Source organism: Macaca fascicularis, chromosome 7 (genome assembly GCF_037993035.2).
Source record: "Macaca fascicularis isolate 582-1 chromosome 7, T2T-MFA8v1.1".
NCBI lineage: Eukaryota > Metazoa > Chordata > Mammalia > Primates > Cercopithecidae > Macaca > Macaca fascicularis.
The window spans coordinates 42,420,995-42,439,404 of NC_088381.1; the positions used below are offsets into that span (position 1 = coordinate 42,420,995).

The 18,410-nt window shown below is 41.5% G+C and overlaps 1 long non-coding RNA gene and 1 pseudogene across 1 annotated transcript; both read right to left on the reverse strand.

The window, feature by feature from the left end:
- Positions 1-1,467: 1,467 nt before the first annotated feature.
- Positions 1,468-5,623, reverse strand: LOC135971823 (uncharacterized). Its single transcript, XR_010588118.1, has 2 exons — positions 5,464-5,623; positions 1,468-1,646 (listed from the first exon to the last, which is right to left on the reverse strand). It is a non-coding gene; the product is annotated as an uncharacterized lncRNA (long non-coding RNA).
- An 11,120-nt stretch (positions 5,624-16,743) lies between these two features.
- On the reverse strand, positions 16,744-18,151 carry LOC102132067 (heterogeneous nuclear ribonucleoprotein A1-like; annotated as a pseudogene).
- Positions 18,152-18,410: the final 259 nt, after the last annotated feature.

Genomic DNA, 18,410 nt, shown 5'->3' on the forward strand with positions numbered 1-18,410 from the left:
GCCATAAAATCTTGAAAACCCCTGCACCAGAAGACACTACTAGGATGTTCATTGATTTATTGCTCATAGTAATGATTGGACAAAAACTAAATGCCTGTCAATAGAAGAACCATAGTATAGTCCTGCGATGGAAAACTATACAATAATCTGGCCAGGTGCAGTGGCTCACACTTGTAATCCCACAAGAGGCCGAGGCAGGCAGATCATTTGAGGTCAGGAGTTTGAGACCAACCTGGCCAACATGGTGAAACACCATCTCTACTAAAAATACAAAAATTAGCCAGGCATGGTGGTACGCTCCTGTAATCCTAGCTACTCAGGAGGCTGAGGCAGGAGGATCACTTGAACCAAGGAAGTGGAGGTTGCAGTGAGCCAAGATTGCACCACTGTACTCCAGCATGGGTGACAGAGTGAGACTGTCTCCAAAAAAAAAAAAAAAGAAATTTTGCCCATTTTAATTGGAATATGATCTATAATTGTAATTTTAATTTACATTATCCTGATGACTAATTATATTGAATAAGCTTTTGTAAAGTTGTTTTGTTTGGTTTTGTTTGTTTTTGTTTTGGAGACAGAGTATCACTCTGTAGCCCAGGCTGGAGTGTAGTGATAGATCATAACTCATTGTAGCCTTGACCTGCGGGTCCAGCTGATCCTCCCACCTCAGCCTCCTGAGTAACTGGGACTACAAGTGTGCGCCACCATGCCTGGCTAATTTTTTGAACTTTTTGTATTTTTTGTAGAGATGAGGTTTCCCCAAGCTGGGTTCAAGCAATCTACTTCCCTCGGCCTCCCACATTGCTGCGAGTAGAGGCACGAGCCACCATGCCCTGCTAATTTTTCGAATTTTTTTGTTTTTGTAGAGATGTGGTTTTGTCATGTTCCCCAGGCTGGGCTCCAACTACAGGGCTCAAACGATCTGCCCAGCTCAGCCTCCCAAAGTACTGGGAATAAAGTCATAAGCCACTGTGCCCTGCCTCTTAAGTTTTAAACAAGAAAATATGTCAACTATTGAATGATTATGAAATCATGTTTTCTACCGTGAAAATGATACAGAAAGGATTTTCTAAACTTCCCTGCTCTAAAACAGTTGTACTCTTTGAAACCAAAACAGGAGTATTAAAAAATACAAATAGACAAACAAAAAACCCAAGCAGGGGTATTTAGTTGACTCTGTAGGTATGACATTGTGGTTTTTTGTTGTTGTTGTTGTCTGAGATGGAGTCTTGCTCTGTCACCCAGGCTGCTCTCGCTCTGTCGCCACCACACCTGGCTAATTTTTGTATTTTAGTGGGATGGGGTTTCACCATGTTAGCCAGGCTGGTCTCAAACTCCTGGGCCTCAAGTGATCCACCCGCCTCAGCCTCCCAAAGTGCTGGGATTACAGGTGTGAGCCACCGCACCTGACCTTGTTGAAGTCTAAGTGCCCCATATGATACAAAAGGCAGTGGCCTGAAGACTCAGGAATGTAATAGCAATGATCTTTTTATTGCCTTTTAATTAGCGTGGCATGGTGGTGGGCGCCTGTAGTCCCAGTTACTCCAGAGGCTGAGGCGGGAGACTCTCTTGAACTCTGGAGGCGGAGGTTGCAGTGAGCCAAGATCGTGCCACTGCACTCCAGCCTGGGTGACAGAGTAAGACTCCATCTAAAAAAAAGGAAAAAAAAAAAAAAAGAAAGGAGTTCAGTGAAACTGGCCAAGTTGCATTAGAAGGAGAAAGTCGGTAGAAGTTAGTGTTATAATCTGTAAATATATGTAAGGAATAGATCAAAGGAAGGAACTAAAAAAAGTAAGCAGAATGAAAGTATGGACAGTAATGAAACTATAATTTAGGGTAAGAAGTGGTTGCAGCTTTAGGAGAGTTCCCTGCTGGATTGTTTAGTTTTACTTACTTAGGTTTGGTTTTATATTCTACAAAACATATGCAAAGTCTAACACATTGCCTATGTAAATTTACTATGATCTACAAAATCTAATTTAGAAGCTTTATTAGTACTTCAACTAAGGCACATGTTTAAGGAAAAGCAGAATTTTAGAATGTTAGTAAGTCCTATGTCTAAAAACAATCAATGTAAAACAAATATTCACACTTAGAGAACACAGTGAATCTATTTATAAGGAACTACCAAATGCAAAATAGACTCTAATCAATGTTATATAGAGTTTTCCAAAGCAACAGGGAAGTGGAAATCAGCACATTTGGGGATTAGAGTCTATTGGAAATAGTTACAGATGTAAGTTTTGGGAGAAATCGATAATGCCCACCCCAGTTCTCAGAACCAAGGAATTCAAAGAATTTGAATTACTGAAGCAGAAGTTCACATGGGTAAAAAAGAATGCCATCTAGACTGGATATAACTAAGCTGCTAACTAGAGTGGTTCTGAAAATATCTTCCAAAAAACTTTGCTCTTGTCACTACTGTCACTTTGAATTAAGAGAGAAAGATATATGGCTTAAATGAGTGCACTGCCTGTGAGACAAGGTTTGTTCCATATGTTAAACAGCTGTCGAGTAGAATTTGTCATTTTCCAGGACTGAAACAAGAAAGACACTAGTGATATATGTTTTGTTTGTGAAGAGACTGTGCAAAGCTTTGTACCATGATTATTAGCTTATCATTCCTAGGAAACTTCATACCTGGGACCTAAGAAACCTCACTCAATATTTTTCTTTTTGGCCTACATTTTTGAAATGGGAAGTTACAATGCTAATTTTTTTTCAAGAACTGTGCAGATACCTCTGGGAAACTTTTGTAAGGTCCTTTTTAAATATATATAACTTTAGCTGGGCATGGTGGTATATGCCAGTAGTCCTACCTACTGGGAAGGCTGAGGCAAGAGGATCACTTGAGCCCAGGAGTTTAAGGATGAAGTAAGCCATGATCGCACCACTGCACTCCAGTCTGGGTGACAGAGTGGGACCCTGTCTCTATTAAAAAAACAAAAAAAATATATAACTTCAGAGGGAATAGGAAAAGGAATTTAATTTTAGCCAGCTGGGTATGGCAGGAGGCTCTTGTAGTCACAGCTACTTAGGAGGCTGAGGTGAGCTTGAACCCAGGAGTTTGAGACCAGCCTGAGCAACATAGTGAAACCCCATCTCTAAATCAAGGAAAGAGAATTTTTGCATAGGATGAGGACTTGAGTAGAAGGCCTGGACATGAGGTAACTCATGGAAGGACTGTTTTTTTGCTGTTGTTGTTGTGGTTGTTGTTTTATTTTTTGTTTTGTTTTGTTTTTGGTTTTATTCACACCTGAGAAATTATTAAGATATTAACAAATCCTAGTCCAGATTCAGGGATACTGGGGAGAAAACCCTGACTATTTTTTGTTTGCTTTTTAACTAACTACCTTCCTTCCACTCCAGAAACAACCCCAACTATATATTAATCATTCTCCCCTTTTGAGTATTTTATAATCAAGCCTATAATTGTTTGAAGGACATCTCAGAGCTTTTATTACACTACCTGTCATTCATTTTGTGAACAGTTGTCCCAGTTCTTAAGTACATAGTTTATAACAACTTATGTATTTGTATAGGATTGTTAATTATCACCATTATCAAAAACAGTCAGATGTCTACATATATCCACACAAGTAGGCATTTACAAAGGAAATTCCACAGACATACTCCCTTTCTTCAGTCAGCCAATAATAACCTTGACCCAAGACAATTAGTTTATGTAATAGATTTCTTTTCTCTCATTTTTAATCCTAAACCCCATCTCAGACCCTGAAACCTCAAAAGGAATTGTCTAGGATCATATACTTTATTGGTACTCGATAAATGATGATCAACTGTTGTTATTCCATTAGTCTTCATAATTTTCTCATATTATAAAAAAGACAATAATTTATTTATATGAGTACTTGTCTTTAATCCTATTTTATCCTAAACTGTAGAGTCTCTGCAGGAGCTAACCACCCTAATCTTTAATAAAAACAGGGCTCATTCAGGGTAGAAGCTCAGAGAACTTATAATTTTTTTTGTTTACAGGCTTAGTGGCTCACACCTATAATCTTTTTTTTTTTTTTTTTTTTTTGAGATGAAGTTTCCCTCTTGTTGCCCAGACTAGAATGCAGTGGCGTGATGTCGGCTCACTGCAACCTCCACCTCCTAGGTTCAAGTGATTCTCCTGCCTCAGCCTCCCAAGTAGCTGGGATTACAGGCCCATGCCACCATGCCCAGCTAATACTTTTATATTTTTAGTAGAGACGGGGGTTTCACCATGTTAGCCAGGCTGGTCTCAAACTCCTGACCTCAGGCGATCCACCCACCTCGGCCTCCCATGTTGCTGAGAACCACCATGCCTGGCCATACCTGCAATCTCAACACTTTGGGAGGCTGAGGCAAGTGGATCACTTGAGCCTAGGAGTTTGAGAACAGCCTGAGTGAGCAACATGGCAAAATTGTCTCTACAAAAAAATTCTTTAAAAAATTATCCAGGTGTGGTGGTCCATGCCTGTGATCTCAGCTACTTGGGAGGCTGAGGTGGGAGGATCACCTGAGTCCCAGGAGGTCGAGGCTACAGTGAGCCATGATTGTGCTACTGCACTGCAGCCTGGGCAAGAGTGAGACCTGTCTCAAAACAACAACAGCCACCAAAAAAAAAAAAAAAAAAAAAAATTGGTTATTTACTAAAAGACCTTCATGTGAAAGTTACGTAAAATACTTTTTCTCCTGGGCCAGGTGTGGTGACTCACACCTGTAATCCCAGAACTTTGAGAGGCTGAGGTGGGAGGATTGCTTGAGTTGAGGAGTTCAAGACCAGCCTGGGCAATATAGTGAAACCCCCATCTCTACTAAAAATGAAAAAAGTTAGCGGGGCATAATAGTGTATGCCTGTAGTCCCAGCTACTTATGAGGCTGAGACAGGAGGATTGCTTGAACCCAGGAGGTTGAGGCTGCAGTGAGCTATGATAGCACCACTGCACTCCAGCCTGGGCAACAGAATGAGACCCTGTCTCAAAAATAAATAAATATATAAAGAATACTTTTTTTCTCCTTCTCTCTCTCTCTCTCTCTCTCTCTCTCTCTCTCTCCCTCCCCCTCTCCCTCTCTCTTCTGTCTTCTCTAGTTTGCAACAGACACAGCAGCTATGTTACAACCACAGAACCAGGTTTTGCAACAGAATGGCCTTGAAATAGAATACTGCCCAGTTGAAACCTTAAGCAATCAAAATGGAATATATGAAACCATGCCTGCTAGACTTCATGTGTTGCTTCTTGTAAGGAAAGGTATTGCCTTTTCAGGAGAATGTTACTCTTTAAGTGGTGGTTTACCCTTTCTGTATCAGAGTTCTCAATTGCTGTAATATTCAGACATAGCAGTGCAACTAAGTAAGACATAATCCTATTGTCTAAAGTGTTACTTTATGTCACTAAAATGCAGCTTCAGAAAATGTATGTGCACAACTACTTGGTAAAAGTCACTGGTAAAAACTTACTGTAAATGTCTACATACCTGAACTCCGTTAGCACGTGAATTTAATAGCTGCAGTAGTGCTCAGAAACCAAAGCCTGTTTGTCAAAAATGCATTAATCTCTTTCTCTCTCATTTTTTTTTTCTTCAAGAGGCCTCATTACTCAGGCCCCAGATGACTTGCTTGGGTTTCAAAGTGTTTTCTTTTTCCTCAGTTTTGTTTCTGATATGAAATTGAAATGATAAATAGCAACATGTGGGCCACCCTGATACACTGAAAATTCTCCTTAGGCTACACATGGTTCATGATAACTGTGTAATATGCTGCCATTAGTACTGCTTATCTGGCCATCTCAAAATATTTTGTAAACACAGTGTATCCACTCAAGGCCAGCCTAGTGGGAGTAACTCTTCCACATTTTTCTCCATTCTACATGCATAAGGTTATTTTTAATGTGGAAACTTGAACAATTTTTTTAAAGTTTTTTTTTCAGCAATTGTGGGTAGACATTTATAAAATTGACATTTTATAAAAATGTCACACGCCAGTGGCCAGCAGTTCAGTAATAGGGCTTTCGTAACCACACACAGTGCATCCAGCCAATCATCAGTCTCATACTCTATCAAATAGTTTTAATTGTGTGACTGGGGGCACTATTTTAGGACAATTAGGTGAAACTGAACCCTCAGAATAAGCACGATTCCAGGGCAATATAGAATACCAGTTTCCTTTGCTCTTTTTTTTTTTTTTTTTTTTCCCTATACAAGATTTTTGATTTCTTGACTGGTTGGAATAACTTATTTTAGGTGATCTTGGCATTGGTTGAATTTTTCTATAAATTAAGATTTGTGTTAAGTAGTTTAATAGAAACTCATGTACCGAATAAGCTGTTATATATAAGCACTCTTAAATCCTTCCTTACATAGCACTTGAAGCTGTAAGAAGTTACATAAAATTGTCTTCACTTAATCTATTTTGTTTCATAATGAAAAGTGATTGTTCACCTGTTACATATAACAGGACCAAAGGATGGTGAAAGTTTGACCTGAAAAGTGAAGAATCTCTTGCATTTGTGACAGTGTCTATATAATGCAAAGAAAAGTGAAGATTTGATGTGTACTCAGTTCTAGTTATTTTGAGAAATGGGGAAAATTAGTCTGGACTTTGTGGTCTAAATTATTTCATTTGGATTGGACTCTTGGGTTTGACTCTTTATATTAAAAAAATACTATTGCTCAAAAAAAAAAAAAAAAAAAAAAAAAAAAAAGGCAATGTGTCCATGTTGCTGATTCTCATCAGAAAAACAAAAGCAAACGAAAGCAACTATTGAAGTCTCCAGCAAGAATAAGTAACCACATATATCCTCTTACATGCATAACAAAGCAAATGTAGTCATTGAACTTGCAGGAAAGAATAATCTATCTCACACTATGATTTTCATTTAGTTTTTCCCAGATTGAAGGAAAACCTTATTTGGAAGTTTATCTGCATTTTAAAGCCCATTAATAAAAAGGATCTGGAGTTCAACTCTTATGAAAGCTCACTATGATTCTTTAGCTAAAAGTTTCTTGGCTTAGCCTTAGACTTATGATTCAGATTATTCTCGGTCTGCTGGCTTAGTTCAGAAACTAAACACCCTGTACGACTCTGAATTAGAAGTCACAAAAAAACCCACTACTTTTCTTAACTACGTGTATTTTATAAGAAGATTACGCCTTCTAAAATTAGCTCTATGATGGCAAAACAGCTGGATGAAAGGGAAAAATTCAGAGACTCGTTTTGCTGTTTCAGACATATAAATTCAACTGCCTCTTTGATTCTTAATCTCCGTATGTTTTTGTATAAGACACACAAAACTATGGTACATATGTATTTGAGTGTAATATGCATGAGTTTTTTATTTGCTGCTACATATTAGCAATCTAAAAATATAAATACTTTTCATTTTTAAATAATGAGGTTTCATGCATAATCTTGTAAGAATGAGAATTGAACTCACTTTTTTTTTTTAAGCTAAGTTTGCCTTTTGCCAAAAAATACTGTCAGAGACCCTGATATTGTATTTTTACCCAGTCTGACAATCTTTGTCTTGTTTTTTGAGACAGAGTTTCATTCTGTTGTCGCCCATGAAGTGGCATGATCTCGGCTCACTGCAACCTCTGCCTCCCGGGTTCAAGCGATTCTCCCTGCCTCAGCCTCCCAAGTAGCTGGGACTACTGGCCTGCACCACCATCCCTAGCTACTTTTTTTTTTTTTTTTTTTTTTTTTTTTTTGTATTTTTAGTAGAGATGGGATTTCACCATGTTGGCCAGCCTTGTCTTGAACTCCTGACCTCAGGTCATCCACCCACCTCGGCCTCCCAAAGTACTGGGATTATAGCCTAGCCAACATGGTGAAACCCTGTCTCTACTAAAAATACAAAAAAGAAAAAATTAGCTGGGCGTGGTGGAGCACACCTGTAGTCCCAGCTACTCGGGATGCTGAGGCAGGAGAATTGCTTGAACCCGGGAGGCAGAGGTTGCAGTGAGTCAAGATTGCACCATTGCACTCCAGCCTGGGTAATAAGAGTGAAACTCTCTCAAAAACAACAACAACAACAAAATTATTTACTTAATTTTTTTTTTTTTTTTGCAAATGCAGAGAGTATTGAAACCACTGCCACAATCAAAACATGGAACACGCTCCATGAAAATTCCTTTGTGCTACCTACCCCTTTGTGATTGAACCCTCACCCCACCTCACTTTTCTGTTCTCTGCTCCTATAGTTTTACGTTTTCCAGAATGTCATATAAATGGAATAGTACAATATGTAGTCTTTTGAGTCTGGCTTCTTTCACTTAGCAGAAGTTTTTGTTTCTGTTTTTGTTTTTGAGACAGAGTCTTGTTCGGTTGCCCAGGCTGGAGTGCAGTGGTATGAACACTGCTCACTGCAGCCTTGACCTCCTGGGCTCAAGTGATCCTCCTACTTCAGCTTCCTATGTAGCTGGGACCACAGGTGTATGCCACCGTGCTCATCTAATATTTTTATTTTATTTGTTGTAGAGATGGAGTCTCAGCATGTTGCCCAGGTTGGTCTCAAACTCCTGGGCTCAAGCAGTCCTCCCACCTCAGCCTCCCAAAGTACTGGGATTACAGGCGTGAGCCACTGTGCCCTGCCTGCAAAATGCTTTGCAGATTCATTCATATTCTTTTGCGTTTCAAGAATGCATTCCTTTTTAAAATATATATAATATATACATAATATATATTATATATACATTATATAATATAGACATAATATATTATATATACATTATATAATATATACATAATATATATTATATAAACATTATATATAATATATACATAATATATATTATATAAACATTTTATATATATATATATTTTTGAGACAGAGTCTCACTCTGTCCCCTGGGCTGGAGTGCAATAGTGTGCTCTCGGTTCACTGCAACCTCCAGCTCCTGGGTTCAAGCGATTCTCCTGCCTCAGCCTCCTGAGTAGCTGGGAATACAGGTGCGTGCCACCACACTCAGCTAATTTTTGTATTTTTAGTAGAGATGGGGTTTCACTACATTGGCCAGGCTTTTGAACTCCTGACCTTGTGATCCCCCCACCTCAGCCTCCCAAAGTACTGGGATTACAGGTGTGAGCCACTGCGCCCGGCCTGAAAATATATTTTTTAAAAGTTCTGCAAAAAAGATAATAGCTGGGTACTGTGGCTCATGCCTGTAATCCCAGCACTTTGGGAGGCTAAGGCAGGCAGATTGCCTGAGGTCAGGTGTTTGAGACCAGCCTGGGCAACTTGGTGAAACCCCATCTCTACAAAAAATACAAAAATTAGTTGGCATAGTGGCACACACCTGTGATCCCAGCTACTCAAGAGGCTGAGGTGGGAGGATTGCTTGAGCCCGAGAGGTAGAGGCTGCAGTGAGCTGAGATCATGCCACTGCCCTCCAGCCTGGGCAACAGAGTGAGACCCTTGTCTCAAAAAATAAAAATATAGATATATGTAATTGATATTTAAAAAGAGGTGGTGTCTTACTATGTTGCCCTGGCTGGAGTGCAGTGGTTTTTCACATACAGGACCTGACTGCTGAAGAACTCATTCCTTATTTATTTTATTTTATCTTATTTCTTTTGAGACAGAACTTCACTCTTGCCCAGTCTGGAATGCAGTGATGCGTTCTTGGCTCATTGCAACCTCTGCCTCCCAGGTTCAAGCAATTCTCCTGCCTCAGCCTCCGGAGTAGCTGGGATTACAGGTGTGCTCCACCACGCCCGGCTAATTGTTGTATTTTTGGTAGAGACAGGGTGTCACTGTGTTGGCCAGGCTGGTCTCAAACTCCTCACTTCAAGTGACACATTCACCTTGGCCTCCCAAAGTATTGGGATTCTGGGCATGAGCCACCGCTCCTGGCCTCATTCCTTTTTTATTACTCTTAGCATTTCATCATATGGATGTGCTACAGTTTATCCATTTACCAGTTGAGGGACATCTGGGCTATTTCCAGGTTTTGGTTATGACAAACAAAGCTGCCACAAACATTTGTGTTCAGATTTTCAGTGAACAATTTTAACTTCACTATGGTAAATACCTAGGAGTGAGAGTGCTGGGCCTCGGGTAATTCTATATTTAACTATATTTTTAAAACTGCCAGCCAAGCATGGTGGCTCACGCCTGTAATCCCAGTACTTTGGGAGGCCGAGGTGGGTGGATCATTTGAAGTTAGCAATTTGAGACCAGCCTGGCCAACATGGTAAAACCCCATCTCTACTTAAAAATTCCAGAATTAGTTGGGTGTGGTGGCAGACGCCTGTAATTCCAGCTACACGGTAGGCTGAGACAGGAGAATCGCTTGAACCTGGGAGGTGCAATTGAATTCAACTCAATTGCAGTGAGTTGAGACTGCGCCATTGTGCTCCAGCCTGGGTGACAGAGCGAGACTCCATCTCAAAAAAAAAAAAAAAAAAAAGACACTCTTAAGAGAATGAAAAGACAACTCATATAGAGAAAATATTTTTCCCTCTCTGTCTTCTCTGTCTTGCGGATATGCAAATCACATATCTGACATTTGACTTGTGTCCAGAATGTATAAAGAACTCCCAGAACTTGACAATAAGAAAACAAATAGCCCAATAAAATAATGGGCAAAAGACTTGAGTAGACATTTAACCAAAGAAGAGGCATGGCTGAAAAACAGACACATGAAAAGTTGCTTAACAACATTAGTCATTAGAGAAATGCAAATTAAAACCACAAAAAAACACTACTACACAACTGTTAGAATAACTAAAATAAACAAATAAAGCTACTACAAACATTTGTGTTCAAATTTTCAGGTGAACAATTTTAACTTCACTATGGTAAATACCTAGAAGTGAGGGTACTGGGCCTCAGGTAATTCTATGTTTAACTGTATTTTTTTTTTTAGACGGAGTCTCTTTCTGTCACCCAGGCTGGAGGGCAGTGGCGCGATCTCAGCTCACTGCAAGCTCCGCCTCCCAGGTTCACGCCATTCTCCTGTCTCAGCCTCCCAAGTAGCTGGCACTACAGGCTCCCGCCACCTCGCCCAGCTAATTCTTTTTGTATTTTTAGTAGAGACGGGGTTTCACCGTGTTAGCCAGGATAGTCTCGATCTCCTGACCTCGTGATCTGCCCGTCTCGGCCTCCCAAAGTGCTGGGATTACAGGCTTGAGCCACTGCACCCGACCATTTAACTGTATTTTTAAAACTGCCGGCCAGGCATGGTGGTTCACGCCTGTAATCCCAGCACTTTGGGAGGCTGAGGTTGGTGGATCATTTGAGGTCAGCAGTTCGAGACTAGCCTGGCCAATATGGTAAAACCCCACCTCTACTAAAAATACAAAAATTAGCTGGGTGTGGTGGCAAGCGCCTGTAGTTCCAGCTACTCGGGAGGCTGAGACAGGAGAATCGCTTGAATCAGGAGGTGGAGGTTGCAGTGAGCTGAGATCACGCCACTGCATTCCAGCCTGGGTGACAGAGCGAGACTGTCTCAAAAGGAAAAAAAGAAAAAACAAAACAAAAAACTGCCAAACTGTTTTCTAGAGTGTCTGTGTCACTATCCATTGCCATTATCAATGTATTAAAGAAACCAGTAGCTCCCTATTTTCACCAGCGCTCACAATTGTCAGACTGTTTATTTTAGTTATTCTAACAGTTGTGTAGTAGTATTTTTTGTGGTTTTAATTTGCATTTCTCTAATGACTGATGTTGTTAAGCAACTTTTCATGTGTCTGTTTTTCAGCCATGCCTCTTCCTTGGTTAAATGTCTATTCAATTCTTTTGCCTATTATTTTATTGGGCTGTTTGTTTTCTTATTAAGTTTTGAGAGTTCTTTATGCATTCTGGACACAAGTCAAATGTCAGATACGTTATTTGCATATCTGCAAAACAGGGAGAAATATTTTCTCTCTCTGTATGAGTTGTCTTTTCATTCTCTTAAAAGTGTCTTTTTTTTTTTTTTTCTTTTTGAGATGGAGTCTCGCTTTGTCACCCAGGCTGGAGCGCAATAGCTCAATCTTGGCTCACTTTAACCTCTGCCTCCCGGGTTCAACCCATTCTCCTTCCTCAGCCTCCCATGTAGCTGGGACTTCAGGCATGTGCCATCATGCCCAGCTAATTTTTGTATTTTTAGTAGAAACGGGGTTTCACCATGTTGACCAAGCTGGTCTTGAACTCCTGACCTCAATGATCCACCTGCCTCAGCCTCCCAAAGTGCTGGGATTACAGGCATAATACAACATTTTTGTTTTGATGAAATCCAGATTGTCAGCTTTGCTTCTATGGATCATGTTTTTGATGTTCTATCTAATAACTCTGTGCCTAACCCAAAGTTGCGTATATATTTTTCCTATATTTTATTCTAAAAGTTTTATTTAAGTCTCTGATCCATTTTGAGTTTATTTTTTGTATAAATCCTTGTCTTTTAATTGGATAATTTAATCCTTTCATATTTGATGTAATTGTTGATGTATTTGAATTTCTAACTATCGTCCTATATTGTGCTTTCTGCAGGTTCCTTCTGTTGTAGTTTACTTTCCTTTTTTGCCTTCTTTTGAATTATTTTCTTTTTCATTTCAACTTTTCTTCCTCTGCTAGTTGGAAATTTATACTCAGTTTTTGCTTTCTTTTCATGGCTAGTCAACAGTGCTATTTAAAATTTGGTTTTAGGCCCAGGACAGTGGCTCATGCGTATGATCTCAGCACTTTTAGGGACTGAGGTGGGAGGATCACTTGAGCACAAGAGTTCGAGACCAGCCTGGGCAACATAGTGAGACCTCATCTCTACAAAAACTAAACCAAAAATTAACCCATCATAGTGTCACATGCCTGTAGTCCTAGCTACTTGGAAGGCTGAGGCAGGAGAATCACTTGAGCCTGGGAGTTCAAGGCTACAGTGAGCTGTGATCATACCATTGCATTCTAGTCAGGGCAACAGAGTGAGACCCTGTCTCAAAAAAGAAAGAAAGAAAAATGAAAAGAAAAAGTGTGGTCTTAAATAATTAGTATCAAGCTGGGAGCTTGTTATAAATGTAAATTGTTAGGCCCTCCCCCAGACCTTTTGACTCCTGCTTTTTTTTTTTTGAAATAAAGGTCTCGAGCCCAGGTTGGAGTACAGTGGTGCCATCAGGACTCACTGCAGCCTCAAACTCCCTGAGTCAAGGGAGTCACTACACCCGACCAGGATCGGTTTCTTAAGTACATTATTTAGAATTTCCTTTTATGAATATTGTGAAAGCAAAATCTCTTACTTAATTTGCCTTAAATGCCTGTTTTTCATCTTCCTTTTTGAAAGCTTTTTTTTTTCTTTTTCTTTTTTTTCTTGTTTTTGAGATGGAGTCTTGCTCTGTGGCCCAGGCTGGAGTGCAGTGGCTCGATCTCGGCTCACTGCAGCCTCTGCCTCCGGGGTTCAAGCAATTCTCGCACCTCAACCTCCCAAGTAGCTGGAATTATAAGTGCACGCCACCGCACCTGGCTAATTTTTGTATTTTTAGTAGAGGTAGCATTTCACCATGTTGGCCAGTTTGCTCTTGAACTCCTGACCTCAAGTGATCCACCCACCTCCGCCTCCCAAAGTGCTGGGATTACGGGTGTGAGCCACTGTGCCCGACAAAAGCTATTTTTTGAGGGGTAAAATTCTAAGTTCGCACTTATTTTTTTTTTCTCTTGTGAAGTCAGCAGTAAATCTGCTTCTGAGATAATTTGTCTCTGGTATGCTGTTGTTTCACTGTTGTGTTTAACTGAAAAGACCTTTTTTTCCCCCCCCAATCCTGGTTGAAATTCAGTGGACTTCTTAAATCTGTGTTTTTAAACAGATTGATCCAAAAAATTTCTTAGTCACTGGCCGGGCACAGTGGCTCACGCCTGTAATCCCAGAACTTTGGGAGGCCAAGGCGGGCGGATCACGAGGTCAGGAGATTGAGACCGTCCTGGCTAACACTGCGAAACCCCGTCTCTACTAAAAATACAAAAAAATTAGCCGGATGTGGTGGCTGGTGCCTGTAGTCCCAGCTACTCGGAAGGCTGAGCCAGGAGAATGTCATGAACCAGGGAGGCGGAGCTTGCAGTGAGCAGAGATCGCGCCACTGCACTCCAGCCTGGGCAACAATGCAAGACTCCGTCTCGAAAAAAAAAAAAATGTCTTAGCCACTGTCTCTTCAAATATTACCCTTTTGGCCAGGCATGGTAGCTCACACCTACAATCCCAACACTTTGGGAGGCCAAGGCAGTAGAATGACTTGAGCCCAGAAGCTCAAGAGCAACCTGGGTAACATAGTGAGGCCCCGTCTCTACAGAAAATAATTTTTTTAATTAGCTAGGCATGTTGGCACATACCTGTGGTCCCAGCTACTCGGGAGACTGAGGTGGGAGGATCACTTGAACCCAGGAGCTCAAGGCTGCAGTGAGCCGTGGACGTGCCACTGCACTCCAGCCTGAGTAACAGAGCAAGAACTTATCAAAAAAAAAAAAAAAAAAAAATTACCTCTTTACCATTTTCTCTCTCCTTGCCTCCCAGAACTCCAATTTTATCAATACATGTTAGATTGTCTTAATTTATCCTCCATATCTATTTACTGCTCTTTCATGTTTCCCTTCTTGTCTTTCTTTACTGAAGGCTGGATAATTTCTATTGTCGTATCATTCAGTTCGTTTATTTTTCTGTTGGCTTATGTGTAATCTGAAGTTAAATTTGTCCATTATTTTATTCATTTCATTTCTAGAAGTTCTATTTTTTAAAAAACTATTAGGCTATTTTCTATAGTTTCCTGTTTTAAATAGCTATTTTCCTTTCCTTTTTTATTTTTGAGACATGGTCTCACTCTGTCACCCAGACTGGAGTGCACCCTTGACCTCCTTGGGCTCAAGCGATCCTCCCACCTCAGCCCCGCAAGTAGCTGGGACTACAGACATGTGCCACCACGCCTGGCTAATTTTTGTGTTTTTGGTAGAGATGGGGTTTCGCCATGTTGCCCAGGCTGGTCTGGAACTCCTGGGCTCAAGCAATCCTCTTGCCTTGGCCTCCCATAGTACTGTGGTTACAGGGGTGAGCCACCATGTCCCCCTTAAATAGGTATTTTCCGTTTTTTTTTGTCAAGAGAATTAAATCGTTTATTGATTACACATGATAATAGATGACACACAAGCTTCATTCCCATCTATAATTTTATCTGGTACCATTATTTAATTTAGATATATTGCATAGGATATGCCAGCAATCTATGTATTTTATTTTATTTTATTTTATTTTTTATTTTTATTTTTTTGAGACAGAGTCTCACTCTGTCACCCAGGCTGGAGAGCAGTGGGGCGATATCGGCTTACTGCACCCTCTGCCTCCTGGATTCAAGGGATTCTCCTGCCTCAGCCTCTGGAGTAGCTAGGAGTACAGGTGCAGGCCACCACGCCCAGCTATTTTTTTTTTTTTTTTTTTTTTTAGTAGAGGTGGGGTTTCATCTTGTTGCCCAGGATGGTCTGGATCTCCTGATCTCCTGATCCGCTTGCCTCGGCCTCCCAAAGTGCTGGAATTAGAGGCGTGAGCCACCACACCCTGCCAACAATCATTTCTATAACCAATAATTCCATGATTTTGCTTGAGTAATCCGTTGTAATATGAACTTCAGGTCACAACTGTAACTATCAGTTCAACTACACCAAGGTTTCTGAAGACAATGGTTTTTCCACCCAAGCAGGTTGCATATAAATTCCAAATAGAACCTGGCGTCAGGCTGGGCATGGTGGCTCACGCCTGTAATCTCAGCACTTTGGGAGGCCAAGGCGGGTGGATCACCTGAGGCCAGGAGTTCGAGACCAGCCTGACCAACATGGAGAAACCCTGTCTCTACTAAAAATACCAAAAACGTTAGCCTGGCGTAGTGGCGGGCACCTGTAATCCCAGTTACTTGGGAGGCTGAGGCAGGAGAATGGCGTGAACCTGGGAGGTGGAACTTGCAGTGAGCAGAGATCACGCCACTGCACTCCAGCCTGGGCAACAAGAGCGAAACTCTGTCTCAAAAAAAAAAAAAAAAAAAAAGACAGAAAGAAAGTACACAGCGCCTGTACTCCCAGCTACTCCAGAGGCTGAGGCAGGAGAATCCCTTGAACCCAGGAAGCGGAGGGTGCAGTGAGCCGATATCGCTCCACTGCTCTGCAGCCTGGGTGACAGAGTGAGACTCTGTCTCAAAAAAAAATTCACCTGAAGGAATTCTAACTTCACACTGTTGGGGAAATTTACCAAGATGGCTTCAGAGTAGACTAACTTTACACAGCATATTAAAATAAATAAATAAATAAATAAATAAATAAATAAATGCCGGGTGTGGTGGCTCACGCCTGTAATCCCAGCACTTTGGAAGGCTGAGGGGGGTGGATCACCTGAGGTCGGGAGTTCAAGACCAGCCTGACCAACATGGAGAAACCCCATCTCTACTAAAAATACAAAATTAGCTGGACGTGGTGGCGCATGGCTGTAATCCCAGCTACTTGGGAGGCTGAGTCAGGAAAACCGCTTGAACCCGGGAGGCAGAGGTTGCGGTGAGCTGAGATCGTGCCATTGCACTCCACCTTGGGCAACAGAGCGAGAATCCGTCTCAAAAAAAAAAGACACATTTATTGAGAGTCATGAGCAGACTATTACATTTAGCAATCAACAGCATGGGTGCAAAAAAAAAAAACTACATTAAATCCCTTTGTTGGAATGCTTTATACTTTCCACAGAACAGAAACTAAAATAAGCTGTTATACATAATTAGTCACAAATACAGTCTTCGAGTTTTTTGCCCATCCACATGAGTATTTGTCTAAAACATGTCTTCTTTGTAGCAACTAGACCCTACCACCACTGTGCTTGGCTGAGTTCATGAATCTATTGTAACCTGTAGCTCCATTGGGTCACTTCTCTGGCTCTCCTCTCCTGCTAAGCTTTTTTTCCTAATTAAAATCTTCTGCCACTGCCATAGCTACTGCTGCTACTGGAACCGCCATAGCCACCTTGGTTTCATAGTTGGGCAAAGTATTGGCCTCTGTCACCATAGGAGCCAGAGCTTCTGCCTCCAAAGTTTCTTCCCTTCATGGGTCCGCAATTTGAAGACTGATTGTTGTAATTACCAAAATCACTGTAGCTTCCACCACCCCCAAAATTGCTTACATCATTACCAAATCCATTATAGCCATCCCCACTGCCAGCATATTCACCACCACCACAGCTACCATTAAAGCCACTTAAGTTTCCTCCACGACCACTTAAGTTTCCTGCATGACCAAAGTTGTCATTCCCACCAAAACTACCTCCATGACCACCACCAAAGTTTCCAGAGCCACTTTGACCTCTGTGGCTGGCTGAAGCACTAGCCATCTCTTGGTGTGACAGGGCTTTCCTAACTTCACCGTTGTGGCCATTCACAGTATGGTATTTCTGAATGACAGTCTTATCCATGGAGTCATGGTCATCAAAGGTTATAAAGGCAAAGCCCCTTTTCTTGCCACTGCCTCGGTCAGTCATTATTTCAATCACTTCAATTTTTCCACACTGTTCAAAATAATCTTTTAGGTGCAGTTCTTCAGTGTCTTTTTTTTTTGAGATGGAATTTCACTCTTGTTGCCCAGGGTAAGTGCAGTGGTGCAATCTCGGCTCACCACAACCTCCGCCTCCCAGGTTCAAGCGATTGTCCTGCCTCAGCCTCCTGGAGTAGCTGGGATTACAGGCATGCGCCACCACACCCGGCTAATTTTGTATTTTTAGTAGAGACTGGCTTTCTCCATGTTGGTCAGGCTGGTCTCGAACTCCCAACCTCAGGTGATCCACCCGCCTTGGCCTCCTCCCAAAGTGCTGGGATTATAGGCGTGAGTCACGGGGCCAGGCCCTGTGTCTTCTTTAACGCCACCAACAAATATCTTTTTCACAGTTAAGTGGGCACCGGGTCTTTGACAATCTCCTCTTGAGACAGCTCTCTTTGTTTCCACAGCTCTTCCATCCACCTTGTGTGGCCTTGTATTCGCGGCTGCATCCACCTCCTCCACAGTGGCATATGTGACAAACCCAAAGCCCCTGGAGCACTTGGTGCTTGGATCTCTCATGACCACACAGTCCGTGAGTGTTCCCCATTGGTCAAAATGGCTCCTCAGGCTCTCATCGGTTGTTTCAAAGTTCAGCCTCCAATGAAGAGCTTCCTCAGCTGTTCCAGTTCTTTAGGAAACTCCGCCTTAGACATGACAGCAGGGGGAAGAGAGACTTTAATGATGCTCCCTCTGTTGTGTTCATGGGCCTAAATAGGTATTTTCTACTTTGTACTTTTTTTTCTTAAAGAAGTAAAATGGTGACCAGGTGTGGTGGCTACCGCCTGTAATCCCAGCATTTGGGGAGGCTGAGGAGGGTGGATCACCTGAGGTCAGGAGTTCAAGACCAGCCTGACCAACATGGAGAAACCCCGTCTCTACTAAAAATAAAAAATTAGCCAGGGTGGTGGCGCA